The following is a 22,547-nucleotide window of genomic DNA, read 5'->3' on the forward strand; positions in this document are numbered from 1 at the left end:
CTGGTGGCATAACCCTCCCAGACTTCAGACAACACTATGAAGCTAGAGTAATCGAAATAGCAGAGTTCCGGCACAAAAATGGATATATAGATCAATGGAACAGAATAGAGAGTCCAGAAATAAAACCACACACCTACAGTCAATTCATCTACGACAAAGGAGGCAAGTATATGCAATGGGGAAAAGAAAAAGACAGTCTCTTCAGCGAGTGGCGTTGGGAAAGCTGGACGGCGCCACGTAAATCCATGAAACTAGAAAACTCCCTCATGCCAAATACAAAAATAAACTCAAGGACTTTGTCCTTGCCACAGTGGGTTAGAATCCTGATACAGTGGGTTAGAATCCAACTGCAGAGGCTCAGGTCCCTGAGGAGGTGAGGGTTTGTTCCTGGCCCAGCACAGTGGGTTAAAGGATTAGGTGTTGCTGCAGCTGTGGTGTAGGTCACAGCTATGGCTTGGATTCCACCGCTGGCATGGGAACTTCCATATGCCACGGATGTGGCTATGAAAATAAATAAATTCAAAATGGTTTAAAGACCTAAATCTAAGACATGACACCGTAAAACTCCTAGAAGAGGTCACAGGCAAAACAGTCTCAGACATAAATTGTAGCAGTATTTTCTTAGATCTGTCTCCCAAGGCAAAAGAAATAAAAACAAAAATAAATAAATGGGACCTAAACAAACTTAAAAGCTTTCATATAGCAAAAGAAACCATAAACAAAATGAAAAGACAACCTATTGAACGGGAGAAAATACTTGCAAATGATGTGACTGCCAAGGGGTTAATATTCAAAATACACAAATCATATCTCTATCAAAAAACAAACAACCCAATCAAAAATCGGCAGGAAACCTAAACAGACATTTCTCCAAAGATGACATACATATGGTCAATGGGCATAGGAGAAGATGCTCAACATTACTAATTATAAGAGAAATGCAAATCAAAACCACAATGAAGTATGGCAAACCGGTCAAATGGCCATCATCAAAAAGTCTACACATAATGGGAGTTCCCACTGTGGCTCAGGGGGTTAAGAATCCGACTAGTATCCATGAGGATGGGGGTTCGATCCCTGGTCTTGCTCAGTGGGTTAAGGATCCGGCGTTAGGTGAACTGTGGCCTAGGTCACAGATAAGGCTCGGATCTGGCGTTGCTGTGGCTGAGATATAGGCTGGTAGCTATGGCTCCAATTTGACCCCTAGCCTGGGAACTTCCATATGCTACAGTGTGGCCCTGAAAAGCAGAAAAACAGTCTACACATAATAAATGCTGGAGAGGGTGTGGAGAAAAGGGAACCTTGAACACTGTTGGTAGGGATGTAAATTGGTGCAGCCACTATGGAAAACAGTATGGAGGTTCCTTAAAAAACTAAAATGATCCAACAATCCCACTCCTGAGTATGTTCCCAGAAAAAAAAAGAAAATGCTAATTCAAAAGTGTTCATAGCCAGGACATGGAAACAACTCAAATGCCCATCAATAGATGATTAACTTAAGAAGATGTAATAAACACACACACACACACACACACACACACACACACACACACACACACAATGGAATACTACTCATCCATAAAAAGGAATGAAATACTGCCATATGCAGCAACATGGATGGACCTAGAGAATATTATACTTAGTGAAATAAGTCAGAGAAAGCCAAATGCTAAGTGATATCACTCATATGTGTAATATAAAAAAATAATATATACACAACAGAAACAGAGTCACATTCAAAGAAAAGAAACTTAATGGTTACCATAGGGAAAAGCGGAGTGATAAATTAGGAGTCTGGGATCAAAAGATACAAACTACTCTGTGTAAAATAGATAAGCAACAGGATTTACTGTGTAACACAGGAACTATGTTCAAAATTTTGTAATAACCTATAATAGAGAATAATCTGAAAAAAATAACTGTATCACTGCTGTACACCTAAAACTAACACAACATTGTCAATCAACTATACTTCAATTTTATTTTTTTACTGCTATTTTTTAATTTTTATTTATTTTTTTTGTCTTTTTTCCTATTTCTTTGGGCCGCTCCAGGGGCATATGGAGGTTCTCAGGCTAGGGGTCAAATCGGAGCTATAGCCCCTGGCCTACTCCAGAGCCACAGCAACACAGGATCTGAGCCGCGTCTGCAACCTACACCACAGCTCATGGCAACGCCGGAGCGTCAACCCACTGAGCAGGGGCAGGGACCAAACCTGCAACCTCATGGTTCCTAGTCGGATTCGTTAACCACTGCGCCATGACAGGAACTCCTATTTTTTTTAAATGATTTTTATTTTTTCCATTATAGTTGGTTTACAGTGTTCTGTCAATTTCTACTGGACAACAAAGCGACCCAGTCACGTGTGTGTGTGTGTGTGTGTGTGTGTGTATATATACATATATATATATATACACACACATTCTTTTTCTCACATTATCCTCCATCATGTTCCATCGTAAGTGACTAGATATAGTTCCCTGTGCTGTGCATCAATTTTAAAAAGGGAACGAGTTCTGAGGCCCTTCCTCCATCGTGGGGAAGAAGAGAAAGCTATGTGTCTTCTGAATTTGGAGGAAAACTCTGATATAGAAGCTCCTGCTTGCTGTTGGTCTAGAGATTCGAATGAAGGAATCTTGCTGGAGATTTTTGAGTGAGACACCAGTCATGAGTTCTAAGAAGGCCTGAAGTTCCCATTGTGGCTCAGCGGAAACAAATCTGACTAGGATCCATGAGGACACAGGTTCAATCCCTGGCCTTGCTCAGTGGATTAAGGATCTGGTGTTGCCATGAGCTGTGGTGTAGGTCACAGACACAGCGTGGATCTGGTGTCGGCCAGCAACTGCAGCTCCGATTCAACCCCTAGCCTGGGAATTTCCATATGCCTCAGGTTTGGCCCCCCCAAAAAAAACAAAAAAAACCCCAAACTACATGCACCCCTATGTTCATTGCAGCACTATTCACAATAGCCAAGACACGGAAACAACCTAAATGTCCATCGACAAACGAAAGGATTAAGAAGGTGTGGTACATATACACAATGAAATACTACTCAGCCATAAAAAAGAACCAAATAATGCCATTTGTAGCAACATGGATGGAACTAGAAACTACCATACTAAGTGAAGTAAGTCAGAAAAAGAGAGACAAACACCATATGCTATCACTTATATCTGGAATCTAATATATGGCACAAATGAACCTTTCCACGGAAAAGAAACTCATGGACTTGGAGAACAGACTTGTGGTTGCCAAGGGGGAGGGGGGCGGGAGTGGGGTGGACTGGAAATCTGGGGCTAATAGATGCTAACTATTGCCTTTGGAATGGATAAGCAATGAGATCCTGCTGTACAGCACCGGGAAGTATAACTAGTCACTTCTGATGGAGGATAATGTGAGAAAAAGAATGTATATATGTGTGTGCAACTAGGTCACTTTGGCAGAATATTGTAAATCAACTATAATAATTTCTTAAAAAAAAAAGTAGTATAGCCTATGCCAAAAAAAGTGGAAAAAACCAAAACCAAACCAAACCAAACCAAAGGAATCTGGGGGGGACTGGTACAGCAGGTGTCCTTAGAGAGGCTGAGGAGAGCAAGAGACGGGGAGACAGGCCCTGAATGGAACATGCTGATGGGGCACAGCCTAGGTGCTCAGCCTAGGGTGCTGGGCCCCAAAAGCCCGTTTCAGGAACGTCCAATGGAAGCTTCGCGACTGGACCTAAAGGGGAATTCCAGACTCCCCCTTCTTGGCTGCCGAGTCTGGACAACAAACTCATCTGCTTCACCTTGTGGGCATTTTCTCATCCTTGCCCTCAGGATGCCCTACACCTCTGCCAAGACGGCGACTCACTCTTCGCTGAAAACTCCCTCACCCTTCCAATCTTTCCACCTCCCTCGTCTCTGCTGCCTGTTGCCACCGTACTCGTTTATTCACGGAAACTGGGTGGGTGTGCCGTCTGGGGTCCAGCCGCCGCCGTCTGGAGGCTGCTGCTGCGCTCCTGGCGGGGAGTGGAACTGGCAGCAGGGAGGGGCTGCCAAGGGCAGGAGGGTAGGGGTGGGGCGCATATAGCTAAGCTTAAAGCTTCGGTGAGAAACCCCCGCGTACAGAGAGTAGCCGATAGGGATCTGCGCGTCTGAAGTCGGTGGGAGGTGGGGACCCTGGAGCCTGATACCACAGGGTCATTGATCTGGGTGGGGCTTCCTCGGGGGCTGAGCCTCAGAGCCCCATAAATTGCTTATTTCCCCCTCGGTCACCCTAGGTCCAAGTCCAGGCAAGACGGGCAAGTACTCGATCCGTGCAGCCACCGGGGACTCGCTCCCGGCGGACTCCAGCAACAGGTACAGCTGTGGCTGGTGGGCGAGCCCGGAAAGCGGACCTGGGGAAGCAGCTGAGGTCGCTGCGAGTCAAGGTCAGTGTCGCGGCACTGGGGGCGCGGATGCGGGACCCTGGGGCGTCGGCAGGGAAGGACGTCGGCCGGAGAAGGAGGTCGGGCGGGATGTCAGGTAGGAAAAGAGAAGGTGAAGAGGCTGCCTAGGGAAGAGCGGCGCGTCCCTGCCCGGCTGGAGGGGCGGAGAAGAGACGCTTGCTGGTCTGAGGGGTCCCCAGAGTGGGCGGTTCCTCCTCACCTCCAGCCGGGACCCAGGGCTCTCCCGAGGATGCTCCGAGGGAAAAGCACAGCCAGGCTTCTCTGAACTGCTCTCTGCAAGGACCTCCAAACCCGTGTCTGAGCTCGGTCCCGTCAAACAGGAGACGGAGTTTGAGATCAACGTCCCCCTATACCGGGGGCGCCTCCTGCTGGTGAAGCTGCGCAAGCACAAAGGCCTGTGGGATTCCGACTGGTTCTGCAAGTGGGCCACGGTCCAGGGCCCGGGCATCCAAGGCGCGGCCTTTCTCCCCTGCTACCCCTGAGGGCAGGGCGACGACGGGACCACCTGCCTGTCTGCCGGAGAGCACTGGGGAGGGCGGTGGGGAAGCGGAGGGAGGCATGCACCGCGGGCTGATGCTCTGATGGAAAGGAGAGAGAGTTGGAGGAGAGGGCAGAAGGAAAAGAGGATGGGGCTGAGCAGCTGGGTTGACAGAGGGAGCTGTGCACAGAGGGACGTCGAGGGAGACCCTTGCTCTTGCATCCTCCTCCCCAGCCCGGACGATGAGGGATGACCCCCAGGACCGTTTTAAGAAGCATCAGGAGCAGGAGCCTGAGGAAAGAAGGAAGGTGTACCCGCCAGCCTGAAAGCCTTTGATCCCCCAGCAGATCCCAAGAAACCCACCACTGCACTTACCCGGATTGCCTGTTCCTTCCTCCAGGTGGGGCTCCGGGAAAGATGGGTTAATCCTGCCCATAGCAGGGACTACACAGTGGGATCGTCCCAGGAAACGAGCTAATCCCTGAGGATATTTAGACTTCACTCTCTCCCTGGCAAAAGTGTGAGTGCCAGGTTAAGGCTGGGCACCTGCACTCCAGGAAGCCAGCTGGAATTCTCCCTTGATCTTCTTACACTGGCCTTCTCTGCATGCGTTGAAGGACTTGGCCTTAAAGGGAAGAGCTGATCTCACAAATTCTGTAAAAAGAATGGAAAATTAAAAGAAAAAATCCCACATGGAAGGACTGCCCTGGCTAGTCAGTTATCACAAGCTTCCTAAACCAATTCTCATTCTTTTTTTTTTTTTTTAAATAAAAGCTGTCGATTTACTGATGAAGTATATATACCCTCCCATCCCTGTAATGGAGAAAAGAGTACAGGAGGTCAGCTGTTTTTGATTTTCTGTTGTAATGTTTTTAATTTTTTTTTTTTTTGTCTTTTTGCCATTTTCTTGGGCCGCTCCTGTGGCATATGGAGATTCCCAGGCTAGGGGTCGAATCGGAGCCGTAGCCACTGGCCTACGCCAGAGCCACAGCAACTCGGGATCCGAGCCGCGTCTGCAACCTACACCACAGCTCACGGCAACAATGGATCCTTAACCCACTGAGCAAGGCCAGGGATTGAACCCGCAACCTCATGGTTCCTAGTCAGATTCATTAACCACTGAGCCATGACGGGAACTCTAAGTGATGTTTTTACTTTTTAAAAAATGTTTATTTTTTACTCTTTAATTATAGTTGATTTACAATGTTGTTCCAATTTTTGCTGTACAGCAAAATGACCCAGTCATACAGATATACACATTCCTTTTTTTTTTTTTTTTTGGCTGCCCCGTGGCAAATGGAGTTCCTGGGCCAGGGATCAGATCCCAACCCCCCCTGTGATCTAGGCTGAGCTACAGCAATGCCAGATCTGAGTCGGGGATTGAACCTGCGACCGAGCACTCCAAAGACACCGCCAATCCCCTATACATTCTTTTCCTTCCAGTGTACATATTTATGAGCCAGAGAATTGAAAGAAGAGGGGGAGAGAGTAGAGAGTGATGTAGAAGTGAGATTGGGAGCTCAGAGCTCACAGTGTACTCCCAAATAACGTCCCTGGAGCAGGTCCACGATGCCTGGAAGGATGATGCCCAGTTTGGGTACCAGTTCCTCAACAGAGCAAACTCCTGAGGTGCTCGGCAAGCCTCCCAGCACAGCTGGTGGTGCCTCCAGGGATGGAAGACTTGAAGGCACAGCTGGAGAAAGAACTCCAGGTGCTGTGCTCCATCTGTTCGCCCCCCACCGCAGCCACTGTCCCCACCTCCTTGTCTCTGCCTCATTCTATCCCCTTCCCCCCTTCCCTCATTCCCTCCATCAACAGCTCTCTAATCTACACCCTCCTCCATCTTCACTTAGGGGTTCTCGTCCTCGGCACTGGTGTTTTTGGATCAGCTAACTCTTTGTTGTGGGAGCTGTCCTGTGCGATGCAGGACATTTAACGGCATCCGTGGCTTCTACTCACTCGCTGCCAGTAGCATCCCCCTCGTTGTGACAACCAAAAATGTCTCCTGGCATTGCCAGACACCTTCTGGGCTGGGGTGGGGGCAACATCAACCCTGGTGGAGGAGTTCCCACTGTGGCTCAGTGGGTTAAGAACCTAATATCCAGGAGGATGTGGGTTTGATCCCTGGCCTTATTCAGTGGATTAAGGATCCAGCGTTGCTGCGAGCTGTGGCATAGGTTGAAGATGCGGCTTGGATTGCGGTGTGGCTGTGGCTAGGCTGGCAGCTTCAGTCCGATTCAACCCCTAGCCCGGAAATGTCCATATGCCACAGGCTTGGCCTTAAACAAAATCAAACCAAACCAAACCCTGGTGGAGAACCACTTATCTATCCCATCTCTGCCTGTCATCTCCTCTTCCCACTCCTCTCCCATCTCCACCTTCATCTCTTCCTTCTTCATTAGCTGTTTCTCAGCCTCAGGGAAAAGCTCAAGTTCCCGGAGGGAAACAGCAAGAAAGACTAAACAAATCCTGCAGAGGGCTGGGGCTATGTTTTTTTTGGGGGGGGGGAGTTCAGATAAAAGAAAGATTTTTGCTATATTTGGCTAAGTTCTGAAGGAAGGGGATAAGGGAAAACTTTGGATGGGGGGGCAGGGGACGTGGGAAAAACCAGAAAGTTGACATCGGGGAGCCCCGACTCTGATGGAAGATACGAGGCACAGAAACTTGGCATTTAGGGCTTTAGTTATGGGGGAAGTGATTGGAATTTGTGGGGTTTTGTTTGTTTGTTTTGGGGTCTTTTTTTTTTCTTGTCTTTTTAGGGCTGCCCCCATGGCATATGCAAGTTCCCAGGCTAGGGGTCGAATCGGAGCTGCAGCTGCCAGCCTACGCCAAAGCCGCAGCAACAGCAACGCGAGATTCGAGCCGCATCTTTGACCTACACCACAGCTCACAGCAATGCCAGATCCTTAGCCCATTGAGCAAAGGCCAGGGACTGAACCCGCATCCTCTTGGATACAAGTTGGATTTGTTTCCGCTGCACCTCAACCGGAGCTCCCGTGATGGGCATTTAAAGTAAAAGACCTGATGGATGGAGAGAGGAACCACCTGACAAATGAGAGCAGGGGAGGTCAGGTTCAGAGCTGACCCCAGCCCCCTTATCTACCCCTGCTCTCCCCCCACTCGGGCTGGATCTCTTTTGGAAGCTGATTTCTCCCTGCTGGATGGCATCAAGCCTAATGTCATCATTTTTAACCAACAATATGTGGCAGCCCCTCTGGTCACACTGAAGCTCCAGCCTGATGGAAGACTCTTACCTACAGTCATCCAGGTAAGAGGACCCAGGTGTCCTGTCCCCGGGCATTGATCCCCACTGGGGACTTGGACACACAGGTCCTTAGCCTCCCCACCCCCTCTCCTGCTCCAGCTCCAGCCATCTCGTCACGAATGCCCCCCACCTGTGTTGTTCCTGCCTTTGGATCCCCCCATGGCCTGGCTCCTGGCCAAGATCTGGGTCCATAGCTCTGACTTCCGGCTGCATCAGTTACAGTCACAACTGCTGAGGGGACCCCTGATGGCTGAGGTTATTTCTGTGGCCACAATGATGAGCCTGCCTGCCTGCATCCCGTCTACAAGGTATTTCAGCATCTCTTCACTCTGCATCTGACCGCCCTTCAGAGTTTAGGCTCCTAGACTCAGGAGACATCCACACTGGAGCTAACTTTGTAGCCTATTAGGTTAGCAGCAACCTCGCTTTCCACACACACAATGCTATGGAAAAAGAGTGAGAATAGCCTTTACACGGGAACTGAAATTTGGGCTGAGGAGGTAGCCAGCTGGCTGGTGAGGGTGGAGAGACCTGCGGAGGCGCGGGCATAGTGGCTGAGAGCGGGTGTGATGGAAGAGTAGGGCTGGGGAGGAAGAAAGGGAGGTGAGAGAAGATGAGAGAGAAAGCCATGGTACTTAGTCGGGGGACGAATCGAGAGATCTGCTTCGACCACGTGAGATTTCCGATGCCTAGAGGAACCCACTGGAAGGCAGCAGTTAGATGGATGTGCTTGGAGTTCTTGGAACAGGTCAAGGTTGAAGGTATAGAGTTTAAAGTTATCAGAAAACAGAAATATCTAAAGTCATTTCGCTGGATGAAGTTGCCGAGGATTTGTAGCCACAGCAGAGAGTCTGGCCCAGATGTAACTCTAGAATATGTCACAGCCTTTATCCACTGAGAGGAGGGGGTGAAGCTAGAAAAGGAGCGAGAGGAGAGAGAGCCTTTGAGGAAGGAGAGAGACGGAAGGTCTGATGCCCCGGCAGCTGAGAGGGGCAGGTGTTTCGGGAGAGGGCACGGAGAAGCGGCATTTGGATCTGTCAATATGGAAGGCATTGGTTAATCCACTGCCCAGTCCTGTCTCGGGCGATCGGAGGTGATGGGCGACTGCAAGTCTGATTGGAGCGGGCGGAGCAGAAAAATATGACATAATGAAGTTGAAACAATACCAGGGGACTCTTTTAAGAAGACTCGCTGTGAAAAGGGGAGGCAAGATATGAGGAGGCTGTTAAAGATGGGTCTAGGATCAAGCCAAGGGTTTTCTTTTTTAGGGTATCAAATACCAAGTGACCGAGAAGCAGGGAGAGGGAGAGCAGGGTGACATCCTTGGGGAAGGCAAGGTGGATGGGAGGAATTTGCCTCGGAAGGGAATAGAGCTACTTTATCAACAGGAATGAGAGACAGGCAGAGTCTCACAGGTAGGAAGCTTCTTAGTTTTTGTGACACAAGACAAGAGATTCCCAGAGTTCTTACATAATAACATGAGACTGTGCAAATAAGTGAACTCCTAAAACCCTTGACCTTGAGAGGCCCTGAGAGGACATTTCCCCATCTCTTTTCTCCCAAGTCCTAACCAGACCCAATCCAATCCAACAGGACATCTCCTGGTTTTTGAGGACCCAGCCTCACCCCCATTCATCTTCTTCTCTCTCCAGTCCTTTGGTTTCCCTTCCACTCATGGGTCCTGGGAATCCCTCTATTTGACTGTGTCCCAATTCTTTCTTCCACAATCAGCTCCTGGTCCCCCACTTTCGCTACCCCATGGGGATCAACATCCTGGCCCGGAGTAATCTTGTCTCTGAATGGGGCATTTCGGATCTGGCATGGAACGGGATGCCTACAGAGGGAGGAGGGTTCGGTGAAGAAGGAATTCATTTGCCCGCTCCTCCCGAGGCTCCGTGTCCCCCGCCAAAGGCCTCCTCCCACTCGAGGGGCTCCCTGCATAAAGGGGCCTGGGTAGGACCATTAGCCATGAATCCCCTGGCCCTGGTCTCCCTTCCCCAGTTTATCTCCTGTGGGTGTCCTCAGGCGGTGAGCACTGGGAGTGGAGGCCATACGGACATTCCCCGAGAGCCACGGCTGGTCTGACCCACTGCTCCGTTTGCCCTCCCCATGACCTGGCTGACCGAGGGCCCCTGGATGTATAGTCTTATCTCTTCGGTCAAGATGAGCTTAGGCTCTGGGGACACATCAGCCGGTGAGGGGGACACAGAGAGGGAAGCCACAGTGGGCACGCTGGTGAGGACAAAGGGGGCAGTTGGTCCAGACATAGGTCCAGAGGGTCCTATGCTGGCCACCTGAAACCCAGTGTCTTCCTCTCTGGGGAGCAGGTGTATAGAGGGATGGTTTGTCTTTTCTGTGAGAGTGATGGAGCCGTGAAAGATGATCCAGAGCTGCAGGCCCAGCTGAGAGAGACCAGAGACCGGCTGCAGGGGCCCAGGGCCAGGGGGTAAGGCACAGATCCTCCCACTGGCCTTGGGTCAACTCACAGCCACCTGCCAATGACACCCTACTTGGGACCTTGCGAGTTCCCCGGAAACTCCTAGAGGAGCTTTTAAAATGGGAGAAAGTAACAACATGTATGAGTGCTGATGAGAAAGAGCCAAGACAGAAAAATCACTAATGCACAGGGAAAGTTACGAGCATGATATTTTGGGGGTAGGTGAAAGACCATGAGACCTAGTTCTCAAGTGGGATAGTTGGGCCTTTTTAGGAATATACAGATCTCACGCATAGTGCAGGGAGATATGGCAGCACATATCATTACAATTTTTTTTTTTTTACTTCCCAGGAAGGATGATAAGAGTATTAGGAAATTCAAAAGAAAGGAGGAGCGGAGTTCCCGTCGTGGCGCAGTGGTTAACGAATCCGACTAGGAACCATGAGGTTGCGGGTTCGCTCCCTGCCCTTGCTCAGTGGGTTAATGATCTGGCGTTGCCGTGAGCTGTGGTGTAGGTTGCAGACGCGGCTCGGATCCACGTTGCTGTGGCTCTGGCGTAGGCCAGTAGCTACAGCTCCGATTAGACCCCTAGCCTGGGAACCTCCATATGCCATGGGAGTGGCCCAAGAAATAGCAAAAAGACAAAAAAAAAAAAAAAAAAAAAAAGAAAGGAGGAGCATTCAGTCTTTACCTATAACTGTGATGCTAGCTAGGGTTTTTGGTAGATGCTACCTATCCAGATGTGGTAATCTCTTGGGTTCTTGCTGTTTTCTTCTTTTTTTTTATTTTGTGCCTTCTTTTTGAATCAAGTATTTTTTATTTCATTTTCCTTTTAGCCTACGTGTGTGTTGCAATTTTTGATGGTTATATTTTGCATTATAGCATTTGTCTTTGCATTACTATAATCTTAGACAAATCAGTACTTTGACCATTTACCCAATAAAACAAGTATCTCAGAACACTTTTTTTTTGTCTTTTTTTGCCATTTCTTGGGCCGCTCCTGTGGCATATGGAGGTTCCCAGGCTAGGGGTCGAATCAGAGCTGTAGCCACCAGCCTGCACCAGAGCCACAGCAGTGTGGGATCCGAGCTGCATCTGCCGTGAGCTGTGGTGTAGGTCTCAGATCCGGGTCAGATGCTATGTTGCTGTGGCTGTGGTGTAGGCTGGCAGCTACAGCTCCAGTTTGATCCCTAGCCTGGAAACCTCCATATGCTGAGGGTGTAGCCCTAAAAAGATGCCAAAAAATCTTTATTTTTACTTCAGTTTGTAGAATATTCTGAGTACAAAATGTTAGGTAAAAAGTTACTCTGGCAGAAGGGACTCTGGTGGGAGTTTGGGGTTAGTAGATGCAAACTATTACATTTAGAATGGACAAATGATAAGGTCCTACTCTCTAGCACAGGAAGCTATATCCAATCTCCTGGGATAGACCATAATGGAAACTAATATAAAGAGAGTTCCCGTTGTGGCTCAGCAGTAATGAACCTGACTAGTATCCATGAGGACACAGATTCGATTCCTGTCCTTGCTCAGTGGGTTAAGGATGTGGCATTGCTGTGAGCGGTGGTGTAGGTCACAGACGCAGGTCAGATCTGGTGTTGCTGTGGCTGTGGTGTAGGCCAGTGGCTATAACTTTGATTCGACCCCTAGCCTGGGAACTTGCATATGCTGTAGGTGCAGCTCTAAAAAGATGGGGGAAAAAAGAAAATAATATTAAAAAGAATGTGTGTGTGTGTGTATATATATATATATGACTAATGACTAAGTCACTGCTGTACAGTAGAAACTGGCACAACATTGTAAATCAACTATACTTTAAAAAAATTTACTCTGTTGCAGAGCTTGTGTTTTGCTTTCCATTGTTTCTGTTGCGAAGTCGGCTGTCAGTCTTATTGATCTTCTGAAATTATTGTGTTCTCCTCTGGCACCTTTTTAACATTTTCTCTTTTCTTTAGTTTTCAGTGGTTTAATTAAGACGTGTGCAAAGAGAGTTTTCTTTGCATTTATCTGTACATCTTTTATACCTCTTAAGGTGGTTTTACATATCTCAAGTAATTTCTCACACTCTTTCCTACATAGTTCCAATATGTTCCATCGTTCCTCACAATTCCAAGTTTCATTCCATGTCAAGAAACATTCAAATACCCACTATGAATGAGCCACATAATCCAAAGGCCAAGGACTTTCTCCTTCTCTGTATATCCACATTTCTGGTCTTTGTATTCCTTTTTGTATATAAGTTCTGGTCTCTTGGCCTCAGATTCTTCTGATTTTATTTCCCTATCTCCCTAAAGTGTCCTAGCCCAGCTATTTTGCCTTTGTGTGTGTTTCTGACAACCTGGGTCAGGTAATCCATAATAGGTTCCCTCAGAGCACAGCACAGGAGGATTGACTGCAAAAATCAGCAGCCTGGGCCCCTAAGTAGGTGCCACTGGACTAGCACTCCAGGAACCCATGTACCACGTGGAAGCCCCCACCCACCTCCAAGGATATGACAAAAAAATATTGTAGATTCACTGCTCTGTTTCCACCAGGGCCATATGTTTGAAAGAGTAAATAAAAGCATGACATAGAACCAGATATAACAAGATCAGGGGCCAGTTGAGAAGAAGAACCAAAGCTGGGATTAAGAACATGAATCAAACTGTGTATAAAAAGATACATCTCAAAACACAGAGACCAAAGGACCAATCTGTAAATCTGCTGTCCTCTCACTATAAGGAGCCTACCTTGCCAGGGGTAGAGGCTGTGGGATGGCAAAGGACAAGACAGATAAAGGGAGTCTAAATTCTTGAAACATCTTTTATTTATTTATTTATTTGCTTTTTAGGGACACACCTGCAGCATATGGAGGTTCCCATGCTAGGGAACCAGCCTACACCACAGCCACAACAACGCCAGATCCAAGCCAAGTCTGTGACCTACAACACAGCTCACGGCAAGGCCAGATCCTTAACCCGCTAATCAAGGCCGGGGATCGAACCTGCAATCTCACGGGTCCTAGTCAGATTCCTTTCCACTGTACCACAACAGGAACTCCTCAATTCTTAAAACATCTTGCACATTCAGTTTATCTATGCCCCACAGCTTTCCACAAATATCTGAAGCAACTTAAAGAAGGTTAACATAATACAGTTAATAAAGTAGAAATAGACATGTAGGATCCATTAAAAATCACCTACTGCCACCAGTTTTCAACAATCCACTCACTGTCTCACCAAGCAGGAGGTGGTTTTTAGTTCAGAACTTGCCTGCTCAGATGGAAAATAAAAGACAGTCTCTGAAATCGGAGACTCTGAGAATTTCTGCATTGGTTGCTTAGAAGTTTTTCTGAAGAAACTCTGTGAGGTAAAGATCAAAAGAACTTAAAGACTGAATTTCAGACGAGAAGAAGTTAATGAGGGAGATGAAAAGATTGAGCCTGTGGTTATGAGTAAGGGCAGGACTGGGCTAGGGAGAAGAGAAACTGTCTAAGTTAGAATAGCAGTGGATACTTACAGGAGGAAATTAAGCAGACAGCTGGAAAGGGGGTCACTGCGGTCCAAATTAAACTATCAAGGCTGAATGTGGGTGAGCAAAGGACCCAGTCCAGTCTTTAAATCCGTCCACCCTAATCTGCCGGGAGAGTCTGGTACCACCATTCTTTCTTTAACTGAGACAGTCTGCCAGGCATCGCTGCACATAAGAGACCTGCTGTTGCCTCTAAATCTTTGTTAATGGTGAGTCTCATGTGGGCAACACACCCTTAATTTTCCCATCAATAATCTCTCTCCACTCCTTTTATACCAGGCTCAAAACACCTTCGGGAATCTCAGTCACCTTCCTTTGATCTGACTTTGCTCGTTCTTACCTCTACCTCCATCTGTACCCCCGGAGGGCTGCCTTGCTGCACACGGCTCCAAGGTGGGCACACACATGGGATTCTGGGAATGTTTCCACAGCAGTTGTGTGACACGGTGGCCATCTGTAAATACTATGAGAAATAAGAGAGCACATTCTAACACCAAGCCTTCTCTCCCCCTCCCTTTTTTTTTTTTTTTTTGCTTTTTAGGGCTGCACCTGTGGCATATGGAGGTTCCCAGGCTAGGGGTTAAATCAGAGATGTAGCCGCAGGTCTACACCACAGCCACAGCAACGCCAGATCTGAGCCAAGTCTGCGACCTACACCACAGCTCACGGCAAGGTCAGATCCTTAACCCAATGAGCGGGGCCAGGGATCGAACGCGCAACCTCACGGTTCCTAGTCAGATCCGTTTCTGCTGCTCCACGACAGGAACTCCCCAAGTCTTCTCTTCGATCTGCAAGCCCTGATCTCTAGATCACCATTTGGTCACCCTCCACTCTCCACAATAACCAACGGCAGCTCCTGTCATTCCACAGCTTTCCCCCTAGAGGGCGCTCTACCTAAACGGTGAGCAACAAACTGAGGATGAGCACGTGTGGTCCCGAAGTGTCTCATCACCAGACGAGGTGGGTTACATTTTTCAACCTGAGGACTGGCTGAAATCCAAGCAACAATTCTGATGACTTAAAAAGAGGGCCACTGACACTTTTAACTGCATAAGATGTTACAGCAGGAACACCATACATGTCAGGTAATGATGCAGTTCAAACAGCAGGGTCTCTAAGTTGTCCAGGATTCCTCAGGCTCTGTCTGCTTTGTATCCCCACGGCAGAGTTACTGTGTTGTTTCTTTTTAAATCTATATTGCGTAGGTAGAGCCTCTTCTATTTCTTTTTAACACAGTTTAGTTTGAGGGAAAAAAAATAAAGCTTGTTTTGAGATTTGTTTATTTTGTTGGTTTTATTTTTAAATGTTTTAATGTACATTCTTGTTTCTCCATTTCCTACCTTATCAATTTGTCTTATTTGCTTTCTCCTACTCTATTTAGGATTAAATTGTGCTTCTGTTCCTAGTTTTTAAAGATTGAATACTTAGGAGCTCCCATTGTGGCTCAGTGGGTTAAGGATCTGACATTGCTGTGAGCTGTGGCAGAGGTTGCAGATGCAGCTCCTCATATCTGGTGGTGTTGTGGCTGTGATGTACGCCAGAGGCTGGGGCTCCAATTTGACCCCTAACCTGGGAAATTCCATATGTCATGGGTACGGCCCCCCTAAAAAAAAAAAAAACCGAATACTTAAACCATTAGCTGAAGTAGCATTCAGCTTCATGTAAGGCAACGGCTTTATTTTTTCTTACCTAACATGTCTGCAGTAGGGCATCCAAGACTGAGGTCATGGTCCCTCCATCTTTCAGATCTGCTGTGCTCTGTGGCTTTCATCTTCATGATTATAAGTGGCTTCTGAGTCTCCAAGCATTGAGTTCAGATTCCAGGCAGCTTGAAAGTAAAAGAGAAACGGGTTTATTCTTATTCTCCCCCGCCTTTTTTTTTTTTTTTTTTTTTTTTTTGCATTGACTTTGTCAAGGAACTATTTTCTATTTTATTTTATTTTTGCCTTTTTGTCTTTCTTGGGCCGTACCCGCAGCATATGGAGGTTCCCAGGCTAGGGGTCAAATCAGAGTTACAGCCACCAGCCTACCTCACAGCCACAGTAACGCAGAAGCAGAGCTGCATCTGTGACCTACACCACAGCTCACCGCAACGCCAGATCCTTAACCCACTGAGCGAGGCCAGGGAGCAAAGCCGAGTCCCTCATGGATGCTAGTCAGGTTCGTTAACCACTGAGTCACGATGGGAACTCCTCAATTAACTATTTTCTAATGATTTCTGTCTCTTCTTGATAAAAACTTATTGCGGTATAACATTTCAAAGAGCACACAGATCCTAAGTGCATAGGTCATTTATCACAGGTCAGTTATCACAGGGTGGACAAAACCAGGTAATTAATATTTACGCAGGAAATAGAAATGTCCAGGGGTTCCCTTGTGGCACAATGGGTTAAGGAGCCAGCATTGTCACTGCAACAGCTCTGGTTGCTACTGTGGCACTGGTTTGATCCCTGGTGCAGGAAATTCCATAGGCCACAGGCGTGGCCAAAAAAAAAGAAATTTTCCAGCATCCTAAAAGCTCCCCTCCTGGCATCCCCTCCAATCACTTTTCCTTCCTTTCTCCCCAGAGGTAACTGTTCTTTTTACTTTTGATACCATATATAATTTTGTCTGTTTTCAAAAATTTATATTAATGGAATTACACAGCATATACTTTTAGCCTGGCTTTTTTTGCTCAACATTTGGTTGTGAGATTCATGTATTTACTGCATTTAGCAATAATTTGTCCATGTTCATTGCTATATTAGCTTTGCCTGGGTTTTTTCAATTTGATCAATATTTTAAAATAACAAACTCTTACTTTTTTATGATGTTTCCTATTATGAGTTTGTTTCTATTTAATTAATTTCCACTCCTTATTACTTACTCTTTTCTACTTTCTTAAAGTTTATTTGCTATTATTTCTCTACCTTCGTGAGATGATACACAAATAGTTACTATTGATCCTGGAATTCTTTTTTGATCTCTTCATTCAGTGCCCTACATCTCCCTCTAAGCATGGTTCCAACTGCAGTGCACACGGTTTGACAGACACTCTCATGTGTATTTAGTTAAACCATCTTCCAGTTTCCATTGTTATTTCTTTACAGACCTGTGGTTTTTTCAATGTGTTTCAATGTGTTGTGATTTGAGATGGTCTAATGATATTATTTGGTTTCAAACAGTGCCATTGAGGTCAGAAAATCTATTCTGCATGATTTGAAATCCTTTGAAATTTATTGGTTTACTTTTTTTTTTTTTAGGACCACACCCATGGCATATGGAGGTTCCCAGGCTAGAGATCGAATGGGAGCTGCAGCTGCTGGCCTACACCACAGCCACAGCAATGCCAGATCCAAGCCATGTCTGTGACCTACATTGCTGCTCATGGCAACTCGAGATCCTTAACCCACTGACTGAGGTCAGGGATTGAACCTGTGTCCTCATGGATCCTAGTCGGGTTCATTACCAATGAGACTCAACGGGAACTCCCCCAGTTTACTTTATAGCCCTACACATCAATTAAGGTAAATTGTTCCACGTGCATTTAATATTTAAGATATAATGTATTTTAGGTTGAATTGTTCAATCTCATTACATGGTTCAAATCTCCTACAACCTCATCATTTTCTGCCTGTTTGTCGCACCAGTTAATTTCCTGCTAAAACTTAGGATGTGTATACTTCTCATTATCGTTATGTCAATTTTTGCATTACATATTTTCAAACTATGTTATTAGGTACAAAGCAAATACGGAGTTATTCTGTCTTCCTGGTGGACTGTCAAGCTATTTCAGCCTTTTTGTTGCTGCTATCTAATGTTGTATATTTACTGTATTTTTATTTTTGACAATTTTCATATCCATAAGCCAGTCCTACTGAAGGATATTTGGGGCATCTCTACTCATATGAATTTGTCATGTGCTCTTATATGTATTTCGAGATTTCTACAAATTTTCAATGATCTGTTTACTAGCCCAACAAAACCACAATCTCCATGATGGAGGCTTTAAAAAAATATATGTCATACTTGGTTGGGTTGTGGCTTTTGCCCCACAGCCCTTCTTTCTCAGAGATTTCCTGGGTATTTTTTGCTAGTTTATTCTTCTAAATAAACTTTATAATCAACCTGTTGGGTCTAGAAAAAAATTAACCATTTACTGGAAATGCATTACTATTTTTTTGGGGCTGCACTCGCAGCATGTGGAAGTTCGAGGGCCAGGGATCAAATCTGCGCCACAGCTGTGACCCAAGCCATAGGAATGATAATGTTGGGTCCTTAACCTGTTGCACCACAGGGGAACTCTGGAATTGCTTTGCCTTTTAAGAACTCCTGGGCTCACTCCTGAACTGTACAGGCAAAGATCAGGTCACAAACAGACTATAAGAACTTATAAGAATAGTCAATAGACTTGGAAAGTGAATTAAGAGACAGGCTACCACCCAGATTCCAGACTGGCCACTGGGTGGCACACATATGGGACAGATCCACACATATGGGACAGATCCAAATAATGCTGCAAAGACCTGGAAAACAGAACTGGCATCAAAACCACAATCACAGAACACTGACTGGAATTTGTGACCTGAACCCAACCAGTCCACTTGCCTGAGAAAACAAAAATACCAGCATGCTGAAATTCCCGTTGTGGCTCAGTGGTTAACGACTCCGACTAGGAACCATGAGGTTGCAGGTTCGATCTCTGGCCTTGCTCAGTGGGTTAAGGATCTGGCACTGCTGTGAGCTGTGGCGGAGGTTGCAGACACGGCTCAGAACTGTGGTGTAGGCCAGCAGCTACAGCTCTGATTAGACCCCTAGCCTGGGAACCTCCATATGCTTCAGGAGTGGCCCTAGAAAAGGCAAAAAGACCAAAACAAAACAAAACAAAAAAAAAAACCACCATGCTCTATAGGACTTACACAAGATTGAGTCTTATACCATAATATTCAAAATATGCCGATTATTAAGAAGATATGGTATATATACAGAGTGGAATACTACTCAGCCATAAAAAGGGACAAAATGATGCCATGTGCAGTAACACGGCTGCAACTAGAGATTCTCATACTAAGTGAAGTAAGTCAGAAAGAGAAAGACAAATACCATGTGATATCACTTATTTGTGGAATCTAAAATATGGCACACACGATCCTATCTACAAAACAAAAACCATCGTGGCCAAGGAGAGCAGACATGTGGTTGCCGGGGGGAGAGGGGAGGAAGTGAGGTGGACAAGGAGTTTGGGATCGGTGGATGCAAACTGTTACATAAGGATTGGATGGACAATGAGGTCCTGCTGTATGACTGGGTCACTTTGCTGTACAACAGAAATTGAAGAAACACTGTAAATCAATTATACTTTCATAAAAAATGTTTTTAAATATCCAGATTACATTCAGTTAGCATGCAACAAATGTTAATTATATGTCCACTGTGTATCACTGTGTACCAGGCACTGGGCTGCCAATGTGAACAAGGCAGAGAGTCTCTGCCCCTTGGAGAGCAGCGTGTGTGTGTGTTGTGCCATCTGGAGTATCGTAAATGTTCGTTAATTTATTTGGGGGTTTTTTTGAGCTTTTTTTTTTTTAATTTAAAAAATTTTTTTATTTTAATTTTTGGTAATAGAATATCTCCATAGGGTTGATCTCTTAACTCTGTGAAGTAAATCTCCAACTAGTGAGGGGAATATAATGGATTGTGGTTACTAATCTTCCCAATGTCACACAGTAAGTAAATTTTAATGTTAGGGAATTTAATTCAGATCTTCCGAACACAATCCTTTACTATGACTATAATAAAATGTTGTTTTAGAAGGATGTCTTGTTTTCATAAATTCAATAATTGTTAATTAAAATTTTGTTATCTCAGATCAATATAAATAGATAAAGTTCACCTAATTTTCTTTGACTTTTGTAGAATCAAGGAAGAAACCATTTTAAGATCATTCACTTATTTCGCATTGGATTTTGTACTTGCTTTTAGCTCCTCTACCCAGGATTGCTTTGGCCTTTCTCAGACACCCAAGTTTTTACATATGCAACGCCATGGACCCTTAGGTGGGCCTGGGGTCGGAGGGGAGGGGCGGGGGTGGTATTTCTCCATAGGTCCGAGAGGCCCCTCAAACTTGATTTGTCAAAACCAAGGATATCCTATTTCCTAATCCTTCCAGTCCTTCTGAGTCCCACGTCTCAGTAAAGGACAGCATCATCCACCTCGCTGCCCCAGCCGAGAACCAGGGGGCCACACTGGATCAATCTCTCTTGCCTTCTCGCCGCGCTTCTGCCCTCTCTGGCTCACATTGGTCTCTCCTTTCTCTCCCAACCCTCGCCAGCTGACCAACAGTCTTGACAATGCCACTGCCTTCGCATCTCCTGCACCCTGCCCCGTTTCTGTGCCCCCGCCCCCTGCCTTGCTGCGGGCCCCCTCCAGCTCTCACCAGCATCCAAAGAAGCCTTCTCAAGGGTCTTGCATTTCCTTTGCAACCACATCTCTCTCTCTGTCTGTGTATTTTCTTTTGTTCTACTCAGTTCTGTGGAGGGTTTCTTGCTCTTTTTGGGGTTTAAGTTCTGCCGGTGTTCAGCCAACGTTCTGTGCAAATTGTTCAACGTGTAGATTTTTTATGTGTTTGTGGGAGAAGGTGAGCCTAAGTCTTACTCCTCTGCCGTCTTAATCCTTCTCCTGTAACCACATCGCTATTCTCTTCCTGGCCCCAAGCTCATGAAGCTCCCTCAAATTTCACCATCTCCCCGAAACTCTTGTGGCCTCTCTGCCCAGAATGCCCACCCTCTCCCCAGCCCTCCCCTGTTCCCCTGAAGCTGGCAGAAGCCGACTCAGATTTCACGACTCAGTGCAGGTGGCTCCCCTCAAAAGTTTCTTTCTTTCTTTGAAGGAAGGACGTCTTCAAAGTTAGGTTTATATTATTTCTGAAAGAAGGAGAATTATTCTCCCAGATTTGTATAATAGAAACAATCACCAAGAAAATAACATATAAAAAGCTGGAGATTTGGTAACTACTATGGGACCTGTCCTCCTGGCATTAAAAAAAGTTTTTTAATAAAATAAATTTTTAAAAAATCAACAACAGCCAGAAACTATGCAAAACAACCACTGTCACATGTTGGAAAACAGGTACTTTGGGACTGTGAAGGGAAAAGAATGAGATGAAACGTCTAGGTGCACAGGCTTTCTGCCTGGAGGAAATTTCTGGAATGCAACACAGAAGGGGACTCTTCAAAGAGCTTGATGCAATAAACATTTCACTTGAGACACCGCAGGATCAATGAACTTGAAGACACAGCAATATAGCAAGTACTCCAAATGAGGCCTAGAGGTAAAAAGGTTAACTTTTACCGTGTAAAGAGCGGAACTTTTGTGGAACGTGATAAATATAAAAAGAAGAAAAAGGCTGGGAAACACATTTACATTAAGATATGGACACTGTCCATTTATTTAAGGTATATTGCAGGTTGGCAGAAGAAGTGTTGAGATTCCAAAGGCTCATTATATACGGAGGAGAAAGTACAGACCATTCATGTGAGACGAAATAAAATTAGAAAATGAATGCAGAGAAGGATATTCCACTTTACCAACACTCAAACAGAAGCAGAGAAAAATACCACCGAGGCATTAACTTACAGTAATTAAATCAACAAAAATTTCAAACATCCTCGCACCGTCTGCCAGGATATATCACAAAAGAACAACATAGTTAAATGGAAACATGGAAACCATGAAAGCCTCTCTGAGTCAAAAACCAGAACACTTAAAAAACAAAGACGGGAGTTCCCGTCGTGGCGCAGTGGTTAACGAATCCGACTAGGAACCATGAGGTTGCGGGTTCGGTCCCTGCCCTTGCTCAGTGGGTTAACGATCCGGCGTTGCCGTGAGCTGTGGTGTAGGTTGCAGACGCGGCTCGGATCCCGCGTTGCTGTGGCTCTGGAGTAGGCCTGTGGCTACAGCTCCGATTACACCCCTAGCCTGGGAACCTCCATATGCCGCAGGAGCGGCCCAAGAAATAGCAAAAAAAAAAAAAAAAAAACAAAGATGGACCAGACAAAAGGCAAACTGGGAATCGCTATTTGCCATTCATATCACAAAGGGCTAATCTCCCTCATGTTTAAACAGCTCCTATGACTAAGAAAAAAAGATCATCCACCAGCAGACAACTGACAAAAGAGATGCAGAGAGAGGTCATAGAAAAAGGGAGTAGAAATGCCTGTGACATATGTGAGAAGAGACTCAGTCTCACTCATAATAAGACAAAAACAAATGGAATGACGCCAAGGTACCATCTTTCGCCCATCAGATGGGCAGAACTCTAATAACAACAATGGCAATAAACGGAAGGAAGACTCTTGCTATGTTCCATTCACTGTGCTAAGGTGCTTGGACCCAGGAACTCACGGGTTTAATAACACGCTCTTTGTGGATAATGGGATAATAGGGCAAT

General features: G+C 45.9%; 1 pseudogene; it reads left to right on the forward strand.

Moving 5' to 3' along the window:
* Window positions 1-3,627: 3,627 nt before the first annotated feature.
* Window positions 3,628-15,133, forward strand: LOC146398370 (polyunsaturated fatty acid (12S)/(13S)-lipoxygenase, epidermal-type-like; annotated as a pseudogene).
* The last annotated feature ends 7,414 nt before the right edge of the window (window positions 15,134-22,547 follow it).

Source organism: Sus scrofa, chromosome 12, assembly GCF_054392235.1.
Source record: "Sus scrofa isolate SSC_HxYL_T2T_F1_AM1 chromosome 12, Sscrofa_HxYL_maternal_Yorkshire_Landrace_v2.0, whole genome shotgun sequence".
NCBI classification, from domain to species: domain Eukaryota; kingdom Metazoa; phylum Chordata; class Mammalia; order Artiodactyla; family Suidae; genus Sus; species Sus scrofa.